This window comes from Diorhabda carinulata, chromosome X (genome assembly GCF_026250575.1).
Source record: "Diorhabda carinulata isolate Delta chromosome X, icDioCari1.1, whole genome shotgun sequence".
Lineage (NCBI taxonomy): Eukaryota > Metazoa > Arthropoda > Insecta > Coleoptera > Chrysomelidae > Diorhabda > Diorhabda carinulata.
The window spans coordinates 21,090,415-21,113,374 of NC_079472.1; the positions used below are offsets into that span (position 1 = coordinate 21,090,415).

A 22,960-nucleotide genomic window follows, 5' to 3' on the forward strand; every position below is an offset into this window, starting at 1 on the left:
TGTAACTGTCATGATATGATAGAGGTAAGCTCAAGTAACTTGAGTTACAACTGTATTACTATTGAATACTGATTGTGGTGGAGATGCAAGTGTGTTAAGACAATTCATCCCCTGAGAAAAAAAGCAACACTGTCAAAAGCTGATAGAAGGTAACAGGAAAAAAGTATAGGAAAAATCGCTACTACTTTTTTTGTTTACATTTTTTATGGTGTTTCTGTTTTGTTTTACAAATAGTTTTGAATATTAATAATTATACTCCATTATTTAATCTTTTATTTATGATTCGATTGATATTTGTAAAGAAACAGTTATTGTTTTCAAAATGAGTGAAAAAGTCACTGCGCAATGTGGGATGAAACAGTGGGTGCTCGTGGTGGTTGTGAAATAGCATCTTGCATTTGTAAATAGGCACAATAAAATTCAGGTGCTGAAATAGTGGAGCTGAAAGTTTAGTCAGATAGTTGCGCAGGTCAAAGGGCATACTCATCTGGAAGTCGATACAGTTCTTTCAGTGATTGAGAGGGCCAAAATGCTGGTTGGTCAGACACAAATGATGGTACCATGGGACTGGCAACAGTTCGTTCGCCAGTGCCGATTCAAAGATTTAATAGAGGTGTATGACATGACCCTCAAAGACTTTAAACACTTCATCGTCGCTTTTTGAAGAAAAAAAAAGAACCTCTTGAACACAACAAATCTAACACCAACAGAGAAAAGTTTTTACTAAGTGAAGCAACTCAGATCATCTGAACCAAACAAGCTTCTTTATAAAACCAACTTTGAAGAAGATTATAAAATTGTGGAGCTAGAGCGTAATCGGCGGAGGAAAGAATCCAACTAAGTGTGGCCTACAGAACTACCAATTATGAATGCAAAGCCTGGGCCTATCAACAAAAATAAATTTGAGAATTTACAAAAACTGCTGATATGTGTTCCTTCTTGCTTTCAACACTTTTATAAAAACATAAATTTTTCTGCGGCTGCCCTAGATTATCCAGATTAATGAGGATTTTTTATATTTTTGTCTGTACAGTTTTAATACACAGTTTTCTTCTAATAAAATGAGTTTTTATAACCTTCTTTTAATATTTAAGCAGTTACGACATTTGCTGCTCCCCCTCAAGTTAGGGGGGAGAAATCATATGATAATATTCACTACTACATAGTTAGTTCATAACTTCTAATTCATCATTGAAAATCATGAACAAAAATAAAAAGAAAAATTTAACATTAAAACACTAAACTCTTTAAAAAGTTTGCAAAATGTCAGTTACTATAGTTTACCTCTGATAAATACTACTGGAGACATCGCAGGTATTCTTAAGGACTGGGAATAGCTTCAATTTTAGAAATAAATGAAACAATTGGATATTTACCGCCGTGGAACAAGCTAAGAATGCAGAAATTTTTCGGAATTCTGTGAAGAATTGAAATATGAGATTCTTAAAAAGACTTCGCAGGTATTGGTAAGAACTGGGCTTCCAATATAAAGCGAGTTAATAGCACAAGATCATCACAAATTACTTAAAATACTTCTACGTTCATTATTAATATAAAATAATAGATTGAACAATTAAAAAATTTATAATTTCCAATGATGTTATAAGTGATTATTCCATTTTATAATATTTATAAACTTTCCACTGATCCATTTACGATATAAAGGCAGCTAAGGAAATTAAAAACTTCCTATAACTAACTTCAGCACATCATATATCATCTTACAAAAATTACCCTAATATCACCCTAACCGACTATATAAATATTCCAACTTTATGAAACCTCCCTTTGCCATATATTTTCTCGTCATCCTGTAAGAAATCAAATAGAAAATATTCATTTTCCTTGCTATAGAACTAATATAAAGTGGAAGGGTGAGGGGAAAGGGGTCGGATATGGGTGGTGGGATACATGGAATGAGGAAGAGGCACGTGCTGCCATGGAAACAGCCTAAATGATGTATCGATCGGTTCTATCTTTGTCCGTTTCATAGGATAGCGATATACTTCATCTCGCTTCACGACGGGCACGACATCACATATTCAATGTATTACTTTTTATATCTCCTTGTTTTCTTTGCACTATTTCTGCTTTAGTGCGAGAAAAATTGGTAGTTATTAGGAAAGATTTTATAAATAGTACAGTCATTATTTAATAAAAACTGTTAATATTACACAAGTTACGTATCTAACAATATATTGTAATTAATTCAAAATATTGGTAAGATTTTTATTGAGGATAGCCCGAAAGAACATCAAATAATTCAAATACAAAAAATACTTTTTTAAACAACTCAAATTTTAGCGGTGATGTCACAACTAACTGTCACTATACATATTCGAGGTTTGCGACGTCGAATACCTCGAAACTTCACATATTCAGGCTTTCACTTAGATACCTAGAAAAAATATTTTTCACAAAATTTGAAGAGATAGAATATTTTTATTTAAAATGAACAAATTGTACGTGATTACACACTTATTACATGATATTTTAGTTTGGATAGAAAATTTAATTCCTTGAACAGTAATTCTATTAATACTATGATGATATAATAATTAATACAAAAGAATATTTGAAAGTCCAACTCCATATGATGTAATTTTGATATTTAAAATGTACGAGGTATGATGAAAACTACGATGAATCAATTTTTCTATCAGCAACATCTACATCAACTAATATGTCTCATAACTCGTTAAAACATGTAGTGCCGATTGAATGACAAGTGTCAAATAAGATATTGAAAGTCGATTATAATGATAATTTAGTAACTTCGTTACTACATTTGTTACCAATGTAATTAGCAGAATAATAAAAGAAAATGAGTCGATTAAAAACTATCTTCGATCTCAAAAACTGTTGGGATTTTGAATGAATATAAAAACTTGGAGTGAATATTTGGAAGTGCAATAAAGAGACACAAATCTCAAGCGAGTAATGAAAAGACTTGGAAATGGGCTCTCTTTTTCATCATGACAAAACACTTTGCTATACATTTCTTTGCCAGTTTTAATACCTTATTTGCTATATTTCATCCCATCAATAGATACCCAAAAATAGGAATATGCTAAAACGGAAGTGATTTTACACTATTCCTGATATTGAAAGGACCATGATAAAACAAATTTCAGAAAAAAGCTGACATGTTTACAACGTTGTAATTAGTACATTCCCAAGAGCAGATCTTTGGAGGAAATTAATTTAAATTTCACCCTTTTCAGATCGTTAAGAGAAACTGTTGGTTGCTAAAATTTCATTGATATTTTTGAATTATTTTTCAGATTCACGCATAGATGTTTGCGATTTTTTCCACGTAATTAACAGCTTTCCTGATCTGTGGTAAAGTAATAATAAACAGAAGCAACTTAGAAACACCAGGAGATAGATTCTAGTTATAAGTTCTGTAATATAATTATTCATTATTTTCCTTATTTCCAGAAGCTACATGATATTAGCATGGACTGAAAGTAGCCTTGTGCTTTATTTATAATCACACAATCACCTTCTCCATTTTCATGCTTCTATTGAGTAGACTCCAATCACAATCTGTTCCGCTTCCTATTTAGTATGGGTAATAAACTCTCGATAGCTCAAACAACTTCCACTGCAAAGATATCTTTGATTACGCAAAAAGAGAAAACAAGCCAACTTATTTTCGTTTCTGAAATGATAGATACCTTGAAGCAAATAAATCATGAATTTATAAAATTGAGAAATCTATCCATTTAAGCAATGCAATGAATCTATTACTTGTGAATACCAACAAGGGATGCTGCAGGTAAAATTCTAAATTTAGTTTTCTAATATTGACAGAATGAAAAGCAAAAACTTTCTTTAATGAGTATTACTGTATAAATGATTTTTCATACCATTTCTCTTCAAATACGCTTCTCCTACCATTTTTCCATTTAATGCATTAAGAGCTTGACATAAACTAGAAGTGAAAGAATTTTCTGTTTATATTTGAGATCACTGTAAAATGATGATTATATGCAATAATAATTAATACTAAAAATATTTTATATAAAAATAACATAATATGCATTATATTATGTATTATGGTACATTATATTTTACTATTATATTATATTAAATATCTATATATATATATATATATATATATATATATATATATATATATATATATATATATATATATAATAATAAGTTTATTCGTATACTTGAAATTTGAATGTTCAAAAGTCAAATTAATACATTTAAACAGGTTTGTATACTCCGATATGGTCTAGTGGCTAGGATACCTGGCTTTCACCCAGGAGGCTCGGGTTCGATTCCCGGTATCGGAATTTTTTTCAAAAATTGCTTATTGCCTATTTTTAGCTGTATACTTTGAACTCCTGCGAACTCGTTGACAAAATACATGTACTCCGATATGGTCTAGTGGCTAGGATACCTGGCTTTCACCCAGGAGGCTCGGGTTCGATTCCCGGTATCGGAATTTTTTTCAAAAATTGCTTATTGACTATTTTTAGCTGTATACTTTGAACTCCTGCGAACTCGTTGACAAAATACATGTACTCCGATATGGTCTAGTGGCTAGGATACCTGGCTTTCACCCAGGAGGCTCGGGTTCGATTCCCGGTATCAGAATTTTTTTCCAAAAATTGCTTATTGCCTATTTTTAGCTGTATACTTTGAACTCCTGCGAACTCGTTGACAAAATACATGTACTCCGATATGGTCTAGTGGCTAGGATACCTGGCTTTCACCCAGGAGGCTCGGGTTCGATTCCCGGTATCGGAATTTTTTTCAAAAATTGCTTATTGACTATTTTTAGCTGTATACTTTGAACTCCTGCGAACTCGTTGACAAAATACATGTACTCCGATATGGTCTAGTGGCTAGGATACCTGGCTTTCACCCAGGAGGCTCGGGTTCGATTCCCGGTATCAGAATTTTTTTCCAAAAATTGCTTATTGCCTATTTTTAGCTGTATACTTTGAACTCCTGCGAACTCGTTGACAAAATACATGTACTCCGATATGGTCTAGTGGCTAGGATACCTGGCTTTCACCCAGGAGGCTCGGGTTCGATTCCCGGTATCGGAATTCTTTTCCAAAAATTGCTTATTGCCTATTTTTAGCTGTATACTTAAGACTCCAGTGAACTCGTTGACAGTATACATGTACTCCGATATGGTCTAGTGGCTAGGATACCTGGCTTTCACCCAGGAGGCTCGGGTTCGATTCCCGGTATCGGAATTTTTTTCAAAAATTGCTTAGTGACTATTTTTAGCTGTATACTTTGAACTCCAGCGAACTCGTTGACAAAATACATGTACTCCGATATGGTCTAGTGGCTAGGATACCTGGCTTTCACCCAGGAGGCTCGGGTTCGATTCCCGGTATCGGAATTTTTTTCAAAAATTGCTTTGTGACTATTTTTAGCTGTATACTTTGAACTCCTGCGAACTCGTTGACAAAATACATGTACTCCGATATGGTCTAGTGGCTAGGATACCTGGCTTTCACCCAGGAGGCTCGGGTTCGATTCCCGGTATCGGAATTTTTTTCCAAAAATTGCTTATTGACTATTTTTAGCTGTATACTTAAGACTCCAGTGAACTCGTTGACAAAATATACGTACTCCGATATGGTCTAGTGCTAGGTATAGATAAATTCGTTGAATTCTGTTATGTCTTCTCGCATATAAGAGGTAAACAGACAAAAAGTTTGGTTAAATTTTCAGCGTCTCCACAACAAAATATAAAATTTCAAATTATCAGTTTGTTGATGTATTTTGAAGGAACTATCATAACCTATAAAACATTAAATAAAATATAACTCTTCTCACAATAAGATTTGTAATAAAATGTTTATTTCTTTCACAACCTTTATCTAATGCTGATTAGAAATATAAAAAATTTATTTAGGTATAACAAATATTTCTTCACAATATACTTAAGCTGTACCCACGCCTATGGAAGAATAAATATTTTCCCTTCAATTTCCACCATCCCTGTTCCATTAAAGATCGTATCTAGATCTATCAAATGGCTGATAATGTTAAATTATTGTGACATTTTCATTAACTGATATAAAAAGCTAATATTACATTTTCAGATAGGGTTTAACGTATCAAAAGATTGTATTGTAATTTTAAATGTGACAGGCTTCATTTAATTTTGTTCAATATGTGGCGAAGTTTCATAATTAAGTTGCAACCATGCAACTGAAAATTATTTGAATCTTTTCTCGAAAACATTCTAATGACAAGTGTTAAATTTTGCTTTTGCAGTGCTAATAAAACACATTCGAATGTGTTCTGAATACGTCCAATGTACCCTCGGACCATCATACTCACCATTTTTGTCATATTCACCATGAACAAACCTCTAACCAATGTGTTTTTCTACTTGAATTGGAGAAGTACCTACCTCAAAACTAGAATCAAAATTGTATGGCAATATTGCGGATTCACTTACAAACATTCAAAAATCGAAGTTAAATGAAGAGAAAAAACTAATGATAAAATATATTATTAAAGGACTTGTTCCTTATGTTTCGAAATTTCCACCATTTGTAATTATTATGAATATAGGGTGGTGGGTAGTGGAGGGTGATTTAACAATTTCAGAAGTTGTCTCCATGTTAGAGAAACTTTGTAGGTATGCAGTTACTATACCAAGGAAAGCAAATTCATCATATACATTCATAATCACCTTTTACCTATATTTTTGTAAATAAAACAAAAATTCATATTAAAGTCAGAATTTAAACTCATTTTTCAGTTATGTTTCAGGAGTACTCGTCCAGTACACTAGTGACACTTGACCAGGTATATGGGCATCGTGTTTATAGCTACCGAGGTGCCACGTGTGACGTGACCAGGTGAAAGTTCATCATTTTTGATTTGGTATACAACGCATTTCTTATTATAATATCTATAACATCACTTTTCTTTTCAAAAACCGAGCTCACGTTGTTCATTAACGTAATACAAGGAATGACTTCGAAGGAAAAATTTTCAAGATGCTTCGATTTGAACACCACTACTTTCGCTGATGACACGGTAGTTATAGTCTCGAGAGATAAACACGAAGAAGCTGCCGAAAAGTTACAAACATCCATTTACCGAAATAGCAATTGGATCAAGAGATGGCTTATGAAACTGAATGAAACTAAATTATTTTACATCAACGTTACGAATAAAAAATATTCCAGAATAAGATACTGAAGAACATTATCGATGCACCCTGGTACTGCCGAAACAGTCCCATCCATCGGGATGTTCAGATGAGACTAAATCATAATCAAATTTCCCAGTAGCCACGAACATCGGCTCCTTCATCATGTGAACGTCAAGGCAATCCAGTTCCTAGACAACACAAACATGACTAAAAGACTTAAGGGGAGTAAACCCTTCGATTTTAGTGCGGATAAGTGTACCTTGCTGGTTTTAGTGTTATTAAAACATAATCTAAGGTCAACTAGTGAGTGAGAGAGAGAGTTTTAAGTTTTCCAATCTTAGTAATTTAGGTTAGAATAATATTGCTCATTGATGTCTTTCTGATCAGATTGTAAAATCACAATACATTATAAATTGAAAAAAATTAGAAACTTCATGCATTATTTTAAAAATACTGCTTATTACCACTATATTAATTCACACAAGTACACTGTTTGATGTGGATTTCCATAACCAAGTTATTCAGAAGCTGAAGGTTGAAGGTAAATAGTTTTTTATCGAAAAGTACTGTGGTCAATTCGAAATCAGTATCAATGTATTAGAACATGCTCAAAAGTCGATACATCGTAACATAGTTATTTTAAAATTCGATGTACAGGTATATATTAACATGCGTAAGAATTCGCGAAAATTACGAAGCGACATCTGTTAATTTTCTTCAAATCTTCAATAGAGGTGAACAGTCATGCCAGAATAGGAACTAATTTTGTTGTTTTATAAACAATAGAAAGTGTTATATGAAATTTTATTCTAAATAGTAAAATAATATACCTGCTTTTCTAGATAAAAACAACCACACAAGATGCACTTCGAAAACAATAAAAACGTGGTAAAAGTTGTTAAAGTCTTATTCTAGTAACCAACAAAACTCTTGCTCACGTTTTTGGTAGTTTCATGTATATATTCAAATCTCTTCCTTCCGTACTTTACATGAACAATTGCATTTACAACCTTTAACTACATCATTCAGATTAAATATTATATTACGAGGCTGTTAGATCTAACGACACAAACTTTTAATGGTTTTTGAATTTGTTCCTTCTAGTTCACATAATAGTATATATGTTGCTGTAAAACAGTATATTCCATGATTTAAAAATGGTTACTTCAATTTTCGTTATTTTTAGACCGATTCTTAAACACAACTTTTTGTTCTAACCACAAAAACACGTTTAGGGAATAACGGAAATTAAAAAAATAAAGAATATTCTACTAAAATCACAAGTAACACATAAAAAACTAAACAGCATCACCCTTTCATATGTACGACCCTCATTTTAACCACGAAGATTTCACATTAAGTAACGAAACATTTTTGAGAAAATATAAATTGATCTATCATTTAAGAAAGATTAAAGAAGAAAACTAAATATTTCAAAAATAAATAACACGTTAGAATCTAATAGCATTACTTAAAAGTATCCTCGGTATAAATATAACTTCTAATGCCAATTAGCAATCGAAATCCCACAACGAAACATTCATGCCGGGCGGTAATCGCGTTTAAACGTTATCAATCTTTTTCGTCGGTCGGTAAGTCATCGGTTTTTTTTTCTTGTTTAGTTGGTAGTTCTGGCGGCGAATAAGCTATTGTTAAGTTACACAATAGTAGGTATTATCGGAAAAGGATCTACATATTTATTGTGTCATTAACGCGAAGAACATGCCATAGAATTTTAAATCATTCAAATTAAGTGCCTTAGGTTAGAATATTGTTTATTACATATGAAAAAAATTAATTGTTTTCTATTCCTATTAATGGGGATAAGAATAATTTAATCATTGAATTTTTTAATTTTGAAAATTGTCAAATTTAATAATATAAACAATATTTGAATTGAGAATTGAACTCAAAATAACTTTTAGCTCAGATTTCATTTAATTAATGAAATATATTTTCTTACCACCTTATTTTGGACCTTTGAGTCACTGTGGGAAATAACCACTCTAAGGTCACGAATAAAAATAATTTCTGAAGTTTTTTTTTCGACTCCCTGGAGAAAAATTTTTCTCTCTGTAACATTATTACGATTTTTTAATTTGTTTTTAAAAAAATATACGGAAACCTTTATTTGAAAACATTTTATTTTTTTTATTATAACAATTAAAATTGAAACAACAATTTATATTATGAACTCTTATTCCTCACGAAATACGTCTTTGTGTTAAAATATTAATATTTCATTTCATCTAAAGACTCATTAATGATGCTTCTTACGAGGTTATTTTCCAATAATTTTAATTTTCAATTTCCAATTTTCTGTTGACTCAATATAACCCATTGATGTACTTGGAATTAATGTTAATTGCCGACCAATCATTATTTGCCTAGCCAGTTCCCTTTTTCTCGTGAATGATGCGACATTTCTTAGCGATCTTCTCAGAATTCCCACCTCCACGCTGCTTGAGTTTCACCAAATAACCACCAGCATAAGTAATGTAACCGAAGTCCTTAGGAAACAATGAACTGTACAGCTTTACGGATTCTTTAGTTTTAGAACCAATTTTTAATGGAATCTTGACCATCGTGCTCTTTCAAATTCAAACAGATGATTTAATTGCATTGATGAAAAGTCTAGAATGCGACGTTTCAGTTTATATGGAAAAGAAGGTCAAACAACCACACATCCATAAGGGTGCACTTCGAAAACAATAAAAACGTGATAAAAGTTGTTAAAAATTATTCTAGTAGCCAACAAAACTCTTGTGCACCTTATTGATAGTTTTGTATTTATATTGAAGTCTCTTCCTTCCCAACTTATATGAACAATTGCATTTACAATCTTTAACTACATCAGTCAGATTAATTGTTATATCACGAGGCTGGGAAGTTAGACATAACGTCTGTGGATACAAACTTTTAATGGGTTTTGAATTTGTTCCTTCTAGGTTACATAATACAATATGTCCCGCTTTAAAAACTGCTTCACCTTCTTTTAATTGTCTGCTTCTGACTCCAGTATATTCCATGATGTTGTTCTAATCACAAAAACACATTTAAATTAAAAAAAGAATAATCTAATCAAAATCACTAAAAACCCTTACAGATGTAGTTATTATTTGAGTAGCCAGTTCCCTTTTTCTCTTTAATGATGCTACATCTCTCAGCGATCTTCCCAAAATTCCAACCTCCATGCTGCTTGAGTTTCACCAAATAACCACCAGCATAAGTAAGTAATGTAACCGAAATCATTAGGAAACAATGAACTGTACAACTTTACTGATTTTTTAGTTTTAGAAACAATTTTTAGTGGAATCTTGACCATCGAGTTGATTCAAATTACATTAACTGATTATATACTTTGATGAAAAGTCTAGAATGCGATGTTTCAGGATATATGGAAAAGAAGGTCGTCTGTCATGAGTGTGACCTTTTTATTTATTTGTACAGTTCGTCAATGTATAATATAATAATAAAAAAATAGCCTTTTGCACAGCCGTCCGTCTAATGGTAACAACGATATCTCCTCACAGGAAGCATGCAGCGACCTTGGAATTTAGTATATAATTCCTATATAGCTGTAGATGTGTTGAAAGGAAAGAAGCTTTGGGAATTTTAGTAAAAAATTTATTAAAATAATAAAAATGTAATCCCACTTATCCAATTGGCCAAATGACGTGAATCAATATGAATCTACATCAATTGATATCATAAGACATCAATCAATATCAAATGACACTAGACTTGGCTTCAACGGACGTCAATTCATGTCATTTGAAGTCATTTTTCATCTCAGAAATCAATTAGCGTCAAGAATGTGATGACTCTTTTACTTGTTATAACTCTAAAGTATTTAAAGCATTAAGCAAATATTTTTTGTTCGTGCCTTTTGCACCCTTTCGCACAAAGGGTATTTCTTTTCAAACATAAATACAATTATTTCTGCTGTATCTTACAAATTCCGCCATCACTAACTGTGGTGGAATGTTAGATGGAACTTCTCAATATTCAATTGAATCTGCTGTCATGTCTTCCTCATCCTTCAAATCGTTGCTGGTTTATCCCTGTATACATTACGATCTAGGCTCCAAACGTGAGATGAACTGTTCACCGAAGGCGGCTCTCATTTTGGCCATTGTTTCTCGTGCCATGTGGCATGTGGCACCGTCTTGTTTAAACCACGTGTCAGGCATGTCCAATTCTTCAATTTTGCTTGTTGGCGTATCCATTCAAACAGAAATGAGCTTCGTCGCTGAACACAATGTTTCGAAAAGTGGATCTCTCTCCAAATTTGCCAGCGCCAAATGTTAGACGTTGTGGGAGATTGTGTGTCTTCAATTCTTGGACCAGCCGTATCTTATAAGGTTTTACAGCCAAACCCTTTCGCAAAATTTTCCACGTAGTTGGAGTAACAGGGGCCCAATTGCTGCGGCGGCGAATCGACATTTCACGGTCAAAAGTAACACTGGCGGATACAGCTGCAATATTTTCTTCGGTCCTCACTGTCCGTTTGCGTGTTAGTGGTTTAATGTCCAAGATGTAAACTGGGTTCGAAATTTAGTCACTAGTTTCCCCAGTAGGCCGACCAAACTGCCCATAAATTGGAAGAAGCGCGCGATGCACTCTCTTAAACAAGTCGATTCATGATTATATAATAGACCAAACTGAACAGGTTTGACAATGACACAAGACATGATTCACGCGTGATCTGTCAAAACAAGTGTTGCCTAAAAGATACCAGCAAAGAAATCGGTTGCTAAAAACAGTTTCTGCAATTGTTATAAAAATAACTACGAAACTAGATGTTTTTGATTATAATTATTATAATTGTTTCATATAGTGACGTTGAAATATTGATATTTTTAATGCAAATATCAATGTAGAACCCACACTACATATAATTATAATGTAGTTAACCTACGTGTAAAATTACTCCACAATTATATCGAATTAAAGTCGATATATAGTTCGCAAATTGAATGATGTGTGACAAAATTTACGCATCAAACTGTTGATTTAATGGAAACACGTTTATACATGAAAATTTTGAAGTAATAAGCTATTTGGCGAATAAATCAGCGATAGCACCATTTACACCCGAAATCCATTACAGTGGCGTACTCTAAAATAATAGTGGCGTTTTGGAATCTATTGGAATTTGAATTTTCACAAATTAACTCATTAATGACTTTTATTTTTGAATGAAACTGAAGGAATCGCTTACTTGTTAATTGTCAATATTCGTAAACATCTCATAGAGAAAAAATGTCGTTTACAAGATAAATAAATAATCTATTAAAATGTTAGAATTTTAGTACCCTTACCTTCCATTTTTCCAAGGACGTAATTTTATTTACCCGTATTTTATTAACCCCATGATTGTTGGGTTCTACCCTTGCCCCCCGACCACCATTTTAAATAAAGGGGTGAAAAGCTATTTTTGACGAAATCTCGCGAACTATTGTCCCTACAAAAAATTCATCAAATCGTCAAAAGATAAATTGTGGCAAATCGCTTTGCCTACAATTTTGTTTTGCCATTAACCGCGAATTTAATAAATTATGAGCAAAAAAGGGCTAAAAGTTTGTCAACAATTTCTTTTTTCGCTCAATAACTTTTTATTTTTTGATTTTTCAATAAAATTACCTCAGAACAATCTTTTAGAATGTTCTTTGAGGATTAATCACCAAATTTTGATAAAAACAAAATATTTGTTAAGCTTTCCTTCACCCACCCACCTCACACATCCCTCCTCAGAAAACCGCAAGGTCTATTGTAACATTTCAATGGACTAAAAGTGCAATTGTATGAATGACATTTACTGGAGAACGAGATATAAAGCTTAAAGATAAATTAATGAAAAATGTGTACCATCCTTTATGTTCTGTCTTAAGAAAACTTCCTAAAAGCTTTGATTTTGCTTAAGAGAGTAGACCTTTGGATTCTTGTTTGCAGCGATAAAGTTTGTCTATTGATTCATATCAACAGATTTATATTCGCTATGAACATTCACTACGTTATTCCGCCAATAAGAAAAAGAAATATTCGTATTCATCAACTAACATCGTTTCAATGATGGTTAGAAATATAGACGAGGTTGTGAGAGATTATCAAGAAAGCTATTAAGAAGGCTGAACAAAAAGTGCCAAAACATTTACATTGTTCCGATGAAATACCGATAGAGCAAACAGCCGCAAACAACCGCAGACACAGTACAAGTGTGTAAGATATCAGATGGACATTATCGTCTACTTAGGTTATTAACTTCTTTCTTTCCCTAACCTAAACAAGAACAATAGAAATTCACCGGTTTGCACAAAATGGAATGGTACTTAGAGTGCCTAGTTTCTAGAGACAGATAAGAAGTTTTTACATACATGGGATGCAATTGATCATGGCTCAAACATCACCTTCACTTATCATCAAGGACAATATGACAGTACATCAATCATTCAAGATATATTGGACGCTCGATCTAACCAGACAAACTTCTAATTCCCCCAGGCTCAAATTCATTTTATTTCTTTGCCCCTAAAAACACCGAATCTATCCCGAATTAATGGGTGAAAGGTTAAGGAATAAGGTTAAGGAATAATATATCCTGAAGGAAATTGATCAAGTGATTATGTGAATTCCCAGACTCATACATAACGTATGCCTTTTAAAAAGTATCACGTGAAGTTATCGCTTTCACCACTTTTAAATGTCAGTTGAAGATTTTTTTTATCGGCGCCTCTGATAAATCCACACAACTGGAGCTACATAATTTTCGCGCAACTTAATAGCCCGACGCATTATATTTTCCAAAAGCCAGTTAATCCGACATAATGGAATATTAAAATAAATATAGCCTACGGTATATTCCCAATTTAAATGATTTAAAATTCAATGGCATGTTCTCCGTATTAATGGAACAATAAATATGTAGATCCTTCCCGATAAGATTACTTATTATTCACTTTGTTGTTACCTTTCGAGCGCAAGAAGAGATGTTCAAACAGGCTAGACATTTCTTTTGATTTTTCTTTTAGGAAAAGATGTTTTAAATAAGTAGCTTAAAAAATAATACTCTGTTGAATTTCAATACTGTTAGTATTCTAAAAATGTTCGCGGTTCGAAAATCTACAAGTCAAATTGCCGTACATCAATTTCCTCTTTTTTTTAATTCTAGAATAGAGCAAATTACACGCAAAAAGCGTAATTTGATGAAAAGTATTAATTTGAAATAGAAAGTAATAAATTGCGGGATTCGGAACGCAAATTTACTAGGTTATTAGTTTACATTATTGGCATGTCCATCTCTACACTCTTGCCTCAGATGAGCCTCTCCTACATATTCCATCCCAATTTACTTAGAAGATTTCCGAAAAACGACCATAAATTGTGAATTTAAGAATTAGTTAATTATACTTTTGAAAAATTGTCACCAAGTAACGAAAATTTTCTCACTTTGTAAAACTATAATCGGCTAATAAACGTATATGAGGAATCCATTATTAAGAACTGTACAGAGCTGGACTTAATGTAAAAGCGAACATAATTTCAGTAAAATTAAATGTAAAGATGAATTTGTTGTTTCAAAGATGGAAAGTTCCATTTCTTCCAGAGCTACATAGCACTTTTTGATGAAAATTACTCATAAAACTAAAAAATCTTTGGTAGATAAAATTGTAAAGATTATTAATTGATTTTTCTTGTTTTTGTTGCTATAATATATATATATATATATATATATAAAGGATATTGAAACAAAAAGATTGTGAAGATTTCGCTATTATACATTTTTTTGTCCACTAAACTTCCTTGTTTGTTGGTGACTCAATTCGCAGCTTGAAATGAATTTGCTGGTATTGAAGCACTTCAAATCCTGTCCAAACACTACTTTACTCAAAATTACATAGATACTTTCTTTTTCACAAGGGTTTATCAATTTTTTTGACTACGAAAACAAAATGAAGCAGACAGATGATTTTCGGCAAATACTTTACCCAATATTTTAGTTTGGATAGGAGAATAATTCTTTGTACAGTTATTCTGTTTGTACTGTAACCAGAATTATGCTGTACAATAATAAATTTAATTCCCTTAACTGACATATGAAAGAAGAGAATGTCAAGAAATTTATTTCGCCAAAAACTGCATATACATTTCCAAATGAACATTACATTAAAGATGTAACTTATACAACGTTTTTAAGTATTAATTTCATGCTCATAATTATTCATATATTTTAATGAAGATTGTAAGTAATAATAAATCTATTTTCTATTTTAAAATGCAAATGTATAATTGCAGAATGACTTACAACATATGCTAAAGGATATTTGATTTTGAATAAAATGCGTTCTTGTGATTTATAACCTCACATCAGTTGCGTCTGCCTTCTTAGGGTAAGATGGAGGAATGGCGGTCACTTAAGCATTGATCCGTTTTTCAATTTATTTTAGGGACTTACGGCATAGTAATCATCTATTTAGAGAGGCTATATATTGGACCAAAGATATATATCAAGCACATTATCAATCTATCACGGGTTTCATATTTTTCAATAATTGTTTAAAGCCCTTAATTGACCACTATGGCGCGGTTCATGGCGGTCTACAGTTGGGGTATTACTGGTCATTCAAAATTAATACAGGTTTGATTCTAGCATGTACTAAAATAAAATAAAGCGACATTTATTTTATATCATTTTTATTTTTTATAATGTAATCATATTTATCTATCAACTCTTGTTAAAATAAACCAAATATATTGAAATTATTTAAATTTCTACTTCAAAAATCACACATTGAGGCACATAGGAACTGTCTTTTACTCAGTTCTTAAGTATATTATATTTATTTCTTATATTTCTACCATAATAAACAGCACACTCTGCTCATCCGATCTTGTAGCGTACTGCAGTAGGTTGGGCAGTACTTCTTGGCTGAATTTCCTTCACTAACAGCTTCAACAGCATTTTCTAACTCCTCTTTTGTGCATTTCCCTTTCGTTGTGTTACTTTTTCCTGTGTCGCGTCATCTAGCTAGTATAAAAATCAGTGGATAATCAGATATTATTTAACAAACTTATATTAAGAAGTCTTATAATTCCATACGGGGTAATATCGGCCACTGACCAGTATTTCCCGCTTAGAATGATTGCCATAACCCCAAAATATGAAAACAGTTTCTTTTGTTTGTCACGAAAAACGTTAATAACTTTCACAAAATCTAACTAGCACATGGGATACTATAGTAATTGTTTGGTAATGAACTTATTCAACGGTATAAATCACTTTAAGCTTACCTTTAACTGAATTTTCGATTTTATAACAACAAGTACCTTTACACAACTGTCAAACTCACTACGCGCGATACAAAATGGCACCGATTGGTGAATAATTTAACTCGGCCTCATACTAGATGGCAACATTAGTAGCAATAGCAGAAAACTTTTAAAAGTTTAAGATTTTAACGTGACCGGCATTGCCCACTGACCACCATTCCACCATCTTACCAAACAAAATGAGATTATCTATGAAAAATGAACATTTATTAGAAACTCCAAATGTTTAGCAAGAGACGAATTTAAAGTTAATTACGAGGTAAGTATAATTAACATTGGTATACAGTTAAATTGTAGGATTGACAAAATAAAATTGTGAATAATTATCAAAAAGTTGAGAAATATGTTGTGTAAGTGTAAGATGTCATATATAACTGGTAAGTTATTTCGTAACATCAAGATAAGGAAAAAACTTGATATAAAACATTGAATTATTAATATCGATAATTTAAATAGTGTTAAATATAAACAAAAAAGTGAAGAAATATCGTTTACCAAGACAAAAAAACTGATGAAAATACAGACCAAAATTGATAAAAATACAGACCGGAATGAATCTAAATAGCAAAGAAAGAAAGGCAAAATAACGTAACCCAACCCGAATAAGTGTTGGGGGCTGAACTGTTTAGGTGTCTAGGACAACGGGATACGGAACTCGTTGAGAAACGTTAAGAAAAGAAATAAATACTAAAAAAAGGAAAAGAAAAGAAAAAGACAAAACAATTGCTGGAATGTTCTTACAGATAAAAGAGAGTCTCAACAGCTCAATCAAATAATAGCCGGTGACAATGACTATGCTAAATTCTTGGGAAGAAAGACATTTGAAATAAATGCTGAGGTAAGACAAGGTGATGGACAAGGGAATGTAAAATCGATGGATGTATCATTAATAAATCAAAACAAATAATAGCATATGCTGATAATTTAACTCTAATAGCAAGAAGTCGAATGAGTAATTGGATTGATTTTCATATTATTTTTCTCTGATTAGATTTATAATTCAATATTGCTTCAATTCTTCGGAAATCATTGCTGGATATACACTTACAAACCTCACAGCAATACTGAAATAGTTTTTAGTCAGTCGACTGTAACCGATTAAAAATGTCCAAAACTTGATTCTCTCAAAAAAATTTCCCAATTTTATTAGTTAATAATAAGAATTGATTATAGAACTCTATCTAAAAAAATATCTTTGTGCTAAAATTTTTTGTGATTAGCTTTAAAATAGAGAGAAGTTATAATAAAAGGTATTTAATAGACATAATATTTTTAAAAATACGCAAAAAATAGGAATTGCTTAAATGTCACACGTTTAATGTCATCTAGAAAGTGTAAATATGATACTGACGCATTTATAAAAATAAGAAATATAAAATTTGATTTGAATGCGTGTGAAAAACTTTGTGAAGCTTACGAAGCTTATTTTAAATGCCCTGTTCGTAATTTAGATAAACGGGCTTCACAAGTTGCTTGCAGTGATTGCTAAAGATATTTAGAAGGTAGATCAACAAGTTTTTAATGAAAAAAATACACATACAAACGGAATAAGAATCTCTTTCTCAATCAAGCTCTTCTCAGAGTTCGAATAAAAATAGCGATGGAATTTACTCATTGACATCTAAATAACAGGCGAAGTCGACTTGAGACGTTCTCGACCAAAGAAGACATTGTTATTGTAACGACATAAGAGGTTTGTTTGAAGCAATTAGGTTGCCCTATGTTCTCAGTGAGTAGCGTTTATTTATTGACAACTCAACTAAAAGCTTGAAGAACATTTATAACATAACGGAATTGAATCTCCATCTCTTCCAATCGCTCATTCTGTACATCTGGAAGAAAGCTATGAGAGTGTAAAAAGTTTACTAGAAGCTTTGAAACAATGTAAGTGGCAGTTCATTGGAGCTCATTGGATTTTGACATGGTAGGATTCTTAAAGGGACTACAGGGTCCTGGCCACTAAGAAGTGAATTTTGTATTAGGAAACGGAACGTTAAATGTTTTAATTTTATTAATTTCGCCTTCGCATAAAGTTAAGCCTTATTAAGCAATTCGAAAAAAAAACGAAAGATAAATACATTTTTGAAAAAATTTTTTCCAAAAAACTTTTTGCTAGTGAATAATTTCCAGAATTATCTACTAGTCCTCAACAAAAAAGCTCAAACAGTTTTAAAGTAGTTTTTAGATTTGCTTGAGCTAGTTGACAACATATTAAAACATTTGAAAAAATATGAGCTGCTGTCTTTAAAAGAACGTATTCTCATTTAAATAAAAATTTAAAAATAACATAAACGCGTATTCAGAATAACAAGGAGAACGGTCAAGAAATGATGGACTTCGACACCGTTAGGGCCAATATAACGAAAATATGATAAGGGATTACATTTGAAGTCTAGTGAGACAAAGTTCTTATGATTATGAAAGAAAATATGTTAGGAATCGCTTCTAAACTTTTCTCTACTATTTTATAACTTGATATGATGTAGAAAGCTGATGAAGAATTATACCTTCATACATGCATTAATTTTTTCATGAACAAAAATTTGACCTATAAATTTTCGAAATTATCGATCTACTGGACACCAAAGCAAACTTTTTTGGGCTATATATATTTTTTCGTTTAAATTGTCGATATATCTATCGGTATTCCATACTCTCTTTTCAAAGTTCATTCATGTTGACCTATATAATCGAAAGCTGAGCTAAGAAACAAATCTGAAAAATGGAAGACTTGTCATATGCCTACACCAAAATAGATAAAAGTCATTTCGAAAAAAATCGTTCCAGCAACTGGAAGACACCTTGAATTCTCTATTGATTCTAATAAATAGTTTCAAGAGGCTAATGAGTACCCGTTTACCTACTTTGAGTCCTTGGGATAATATTGAAATTTCCTAAATTTTCTTGACCTAAACTAAACATTTGATTTGGTTCCCTGTATATGGTTATTTCGACAAAGTATATAATGTCTGTATACAAAATGAGAAAACTAACAAAAAAATCAATGTTTTCAATTACCCCTACCAATTAAATATTAAACGAAAAATAAATGAATCTGTTCATTTGGATGTAAAATAGAACAAACATTTTTTGTAATTATCTGAGTTGTCATTTTGAATTAAAATTAAACGGATTAAAAATTAATTTCGTGTATTATCTGGAAAATTTAATATGCGCATTTTTTATAAAATATCCATTAAAAATTTGATATAGCCATATAAATTAATCTGAAGCTGGAGCGGAATTATCATCAACATTGATTCAATTTAGATGTTTTTTTTTTCAAACTTCGTGTTTCATGTCGAATTTTACCGTTTTTTAAATCAAGTTGACTATATTGCCAAAGGCCTAAAAATATCACCTTAATTTCATTTTATCTGCAATAATTTTTATATGTTTGAATATATCAACATTTAACTTACCAGGAATAGTATACTGACTGACAAAATTTTTTTTACATAGTCTCGCACACTATTTAAATTTCTTATATATATCTAATAATGATAATAATACGAGAACTGCTACTTAAGTTTTGAGATATGGCAACACTGATGTGAATATGTCAAATTTGACCTTGCCATCTTAAAGTTTGACATTACTAATAGTGTACGAATGCTATTTGAGATGTTTACAGATGCTTGAAATATTCATCTGGGTCAAAAAATGGAATCAAAACATCGTCGTGTGACATACCGTGAAATTGAGGCATAATTGGTCATTAGTTCCACTTGTATACATTCAATATAGCATGAACATTTGACTATCAAAAAGATTTGTCGGCGTTGGATACCGTATAGTTTGATAATCGCTCAAAAAAGTCTATCTATAAGATCGTAACAAGCGACGAATCATGAAATGAACCCAAATCTAAACAACAATCGACTGTATGGGCCTTTCAAGCCAAGCCAAATCCAACCAAAGTTGTTGTTTGGCCATGAAGCACTGCGAAGTAAATGGTCGCCTTTTTTTCGGAATAACTGGACATATCGTCACCGTTTCATTAGAGCACGGTCAATTCTGAGTGGTACACCAGCATTAGTTTACCAGATGTTTTGGAAAGAATCAGGTAAACCAATCGCAGAAGACGAATCATTCTCCACCACGTCAATACGAGCTCATCAATTCAAGCACCAAAAGCATCAAAACATCAAAACGTTTCCTTTCTTATTCCTTCTTATTCCTGTTGATGCGTTCAAATCACATGTTTTGAAGGTAACTCAATCGGATGCAAAATATTTTGAAAAACAATAAAGCCCTATCCAATTATGAATATGTGTTTTTATTTGTCTCAAAACTCAAGTGGCAACCCTCGTATCATCTTAATTAAAAATTGAAAAAAAAGTATCACATTATCTGGGGGCTCAGAATTTATCTCTTATTATTGTTGTATTGAAATACGTGTCTTCTATTCGTTCTGTAATGATCGCTTATGATGGTGAACCTTCTCTTCAAATTCTTAAACATTATAAATGCATTCTTGTATTTTATAACTTTATCTACCTGAATTAATAACTAGATTGATGTAATTCATAATATTCCGTTTGTTACTTCTATATTGAATAATACTAGAAAAAGAAATCAAAAGGAAAAACCAAATATCTCGTATCTTTCCTTCCGAAATACTTATAAAACTGTATGTATAGAGATTTGTAGATTTAACGTTGTACTAATATTGTCTGTAAGAGATTTCCTTAAATACGTTTTTGAATTGTAAATATTTTAGTTGAGAACAGTATTAAAACAAAGTCAATATTAGTTGCTTGTAATCTGTAGCTACTCGTTCTTACTGTTTAATATTCCAAGCCTACAAGAAAATTTCTAACGTTTTATCTTTTTTCTTCCTCCTTTCATATAAATGTTAAACTTTACCATTGAACAAACAAACAAAGAATATATTGAAAATAATAACATAAATGAAAGAATAGTGGAAACTTAACTGAATTGTGATGGAAAAATATGTAGTGGACGTTGTAGAAGTATGAATGCTCACAAAACTTAACTATTCAGGTTATAGTAAGAAGTCTGAAATTAATAAATTGGTTAATGGCCCAAATATTGTTATACACGTGCACAAACAACCAATGCTCGGTTTCCCTTGACGTACTTCCACTGTACTTAGCTGTTCACCATTCAAAACATTGTATATTGTTATTAACCATAGCTCGCACTCCATTTTGTGAGTACCCTAGTCATTAAAAACGAAATCAATCGGTAGCAAAATTAAAACGGGGATATGTATTTCGATAGAAAATAAATATGAATGGGGTGGCTTTGTCAGTCCTAATTACGTGAGTAGCCCCTTTCCACTCCTCTTTGCCGCCCCCGGTTAGCTCATGAAGGGTTTCCAAAATTGGAGGATTCTCTAGGTTCAAATACAAACTCAACTACAATTGAAAAAATGGTTGAACATAATCTTATCTCGGACAACCGAACTCATTGAACTAAACAATATCCAAATTTTTGTTCAGTCATAATTCAAAGTATGTATTACCTTTAATTTGTTAAGATTTAAAGCGTTTCCAATGCCATATAGTTTTATATGTTTTATTTGAGAATAAATGTGCTGATGTAGGAACACATTAATCATTAATATCATCAATATCATTAATATAATTATTTGATTTTGTATCTTAAACCATACACTGAATATATACACTACTTTTTATAGTGAAAGGATATTTCCAGCAGTTTCTTATCCTGTATCTTCCAACAAAATAAAATTTTAATTAAATTTAATAGTTATTGTTAAGACATTTAATAATTAGTTTCGATTCTGGCTGAGTCCAGCGTTCAACAATTCCGGCATGGTGGCAATACGTTATGACAATTTATGGGTTTTTGCCGATATATCTAACAAAAAATAATAGTGTCCGATATTTGTTTACATTATACGAGCGCATGTTTATATTATGTTAGTCAGTTCGAAAAGTTAAAACTTGCCAATACCGGCTGATAAATTTATTATTCTTCCAGCATGACCACGATCCCAAGCATTTCTCGAACCTGTGCAAAAAGTATTTGTGAGAATTGAGAAGAATGAATGTACTGAAAGTAATGATTTATAAGTCTCAGTATCTCCACCGGTTGAGTTGTTCTGGGAAAAATTGGACAGGGAAATCAGAAAGCAGTATCCTACTTCCACTTCAAATCTTTGGAATATCCTGAAAAAAAAATGGAACCAAATAGACGAAGATTATTTGTCGAAACTGTTACAGAGAACGCCAAAATTGGGCACCGAAATAATAAAAGCAACATCGATGAATCAAAAATTTCGTTATGTAGATAAATATTACAGATTGTAGTTTTATTATTACTATATTTATTATTATTACTACTATCTATTATTATTACTATACTTATCTAAAAATATCAAAATCGATGGTATTGTTCTTGTTTGTTGTGTCTCACACAAACTATAAGGTGAGCAAAAACTTTTGACTCGTAGTCTATATCTGTGTCCTCGATTTCGAACTCTGT

At 31.8% G+C, this 22,960-nt stretch overlaps 9 non-coding genes across 9 annotated transcripts; all 9 read left to right on the forward strand.

Moving 5' to 3' along the window:
• Positions 1-4,238: 4,238 nt before the first annotated feature.
• On the forward strand, positions 4,239-4,310 carry Trnae-uuc (transfer RNA glutamic acid (anticodon UUC)). The gene has a single exon. It is a non-coding gene; the product is annotated as a tRNA-Glu (tRNA).
• Positions 4,311-4,390: 80 nt separating this feature from the next.
• Positions 4,391-4,462, forward strand: Trnae-uuc (transfer RNA glutamic acid (anticodon UUC)). Its single transcript has one exon. It is a non-coding gene; the product is annotated as a tRNA-Glu (tRNA).
• Positions 4,463-4,542: 80 nt separating this feature from the next.
• On the forward strand, positions 4,543-4,614 carry Trnae-uuc (transfer RNA glutamic acid (anticodon UUC)). The gene has a single exon. It is a non-coding gene; the product is annotated as a tRNA-Glu (tRNA).
• An 81-nt stretch (positions 4,615-4,695) lies between these two features.
• On the forward strand, positions 4,696-4,767 carry Trnae-uuc (transfer RNA glutamic acid (anticodon UUC)). The gene has a single exon. It is a non-coding gene; the product is annotated as a tRNA-Glu (tRNA).
• An 80-nt stretch (positions 4,768-4,847) lies between these two features.
• Positions 4,848-4,919, forward strand: Trnae-uuc (transfer RNA glutamic acid (anticodon UUC)). The gene has a single exon. It is a non-coding gene; the product is annotated as a tRNA-Glu (tRNA).
• Positions 4,920-5,000: 81 nt separating this feature from the next.
• Trnae-uuc (transfer RNA glutamic acid (anticodon UUC)) lies at positions 5,001-5,072 on the forward strand. The gene has a single exon. It is a non-coding gene; the product is annotated as a tRNA-Glu (tRNA).
• An 81-nt stretch (positions 5,073-5,153) lies between these two features.
• On the forward strand, positions 5,154-5,225 carry Trnae-uuc (transfer RNA glutamic acid (anticodon UUC)). The gene has a single exon. It is a non-coding gene; the product is annotated as a tRNA-Glu (tRNA).
• Positions 5,226-5,305: 80 nt separating this feature from the next.
• Positions 5,306-5,377, forward strand: Trnae-uuc (transfer RNA glutamic acid (anticodon UUC)). Its single transcript has one exon. It is a non-coding gene; the product is annotated as a tRNA-Glu (tRNA).
• Positions 5,378-5,457: 80 nt separating this feature from the next.
• Positions 5,458-5,529, forward strand: Trnae-uuc (transfer RNA glutamic acid (anticodon UUC)). The gene has a single exon. It is a non-coding gene; the product is annotated as a tRNA-Glu (tRNA).
• The last annotated feature ends 17,431 nt before the right edge of the window (positions 5,530-22,960 follow it).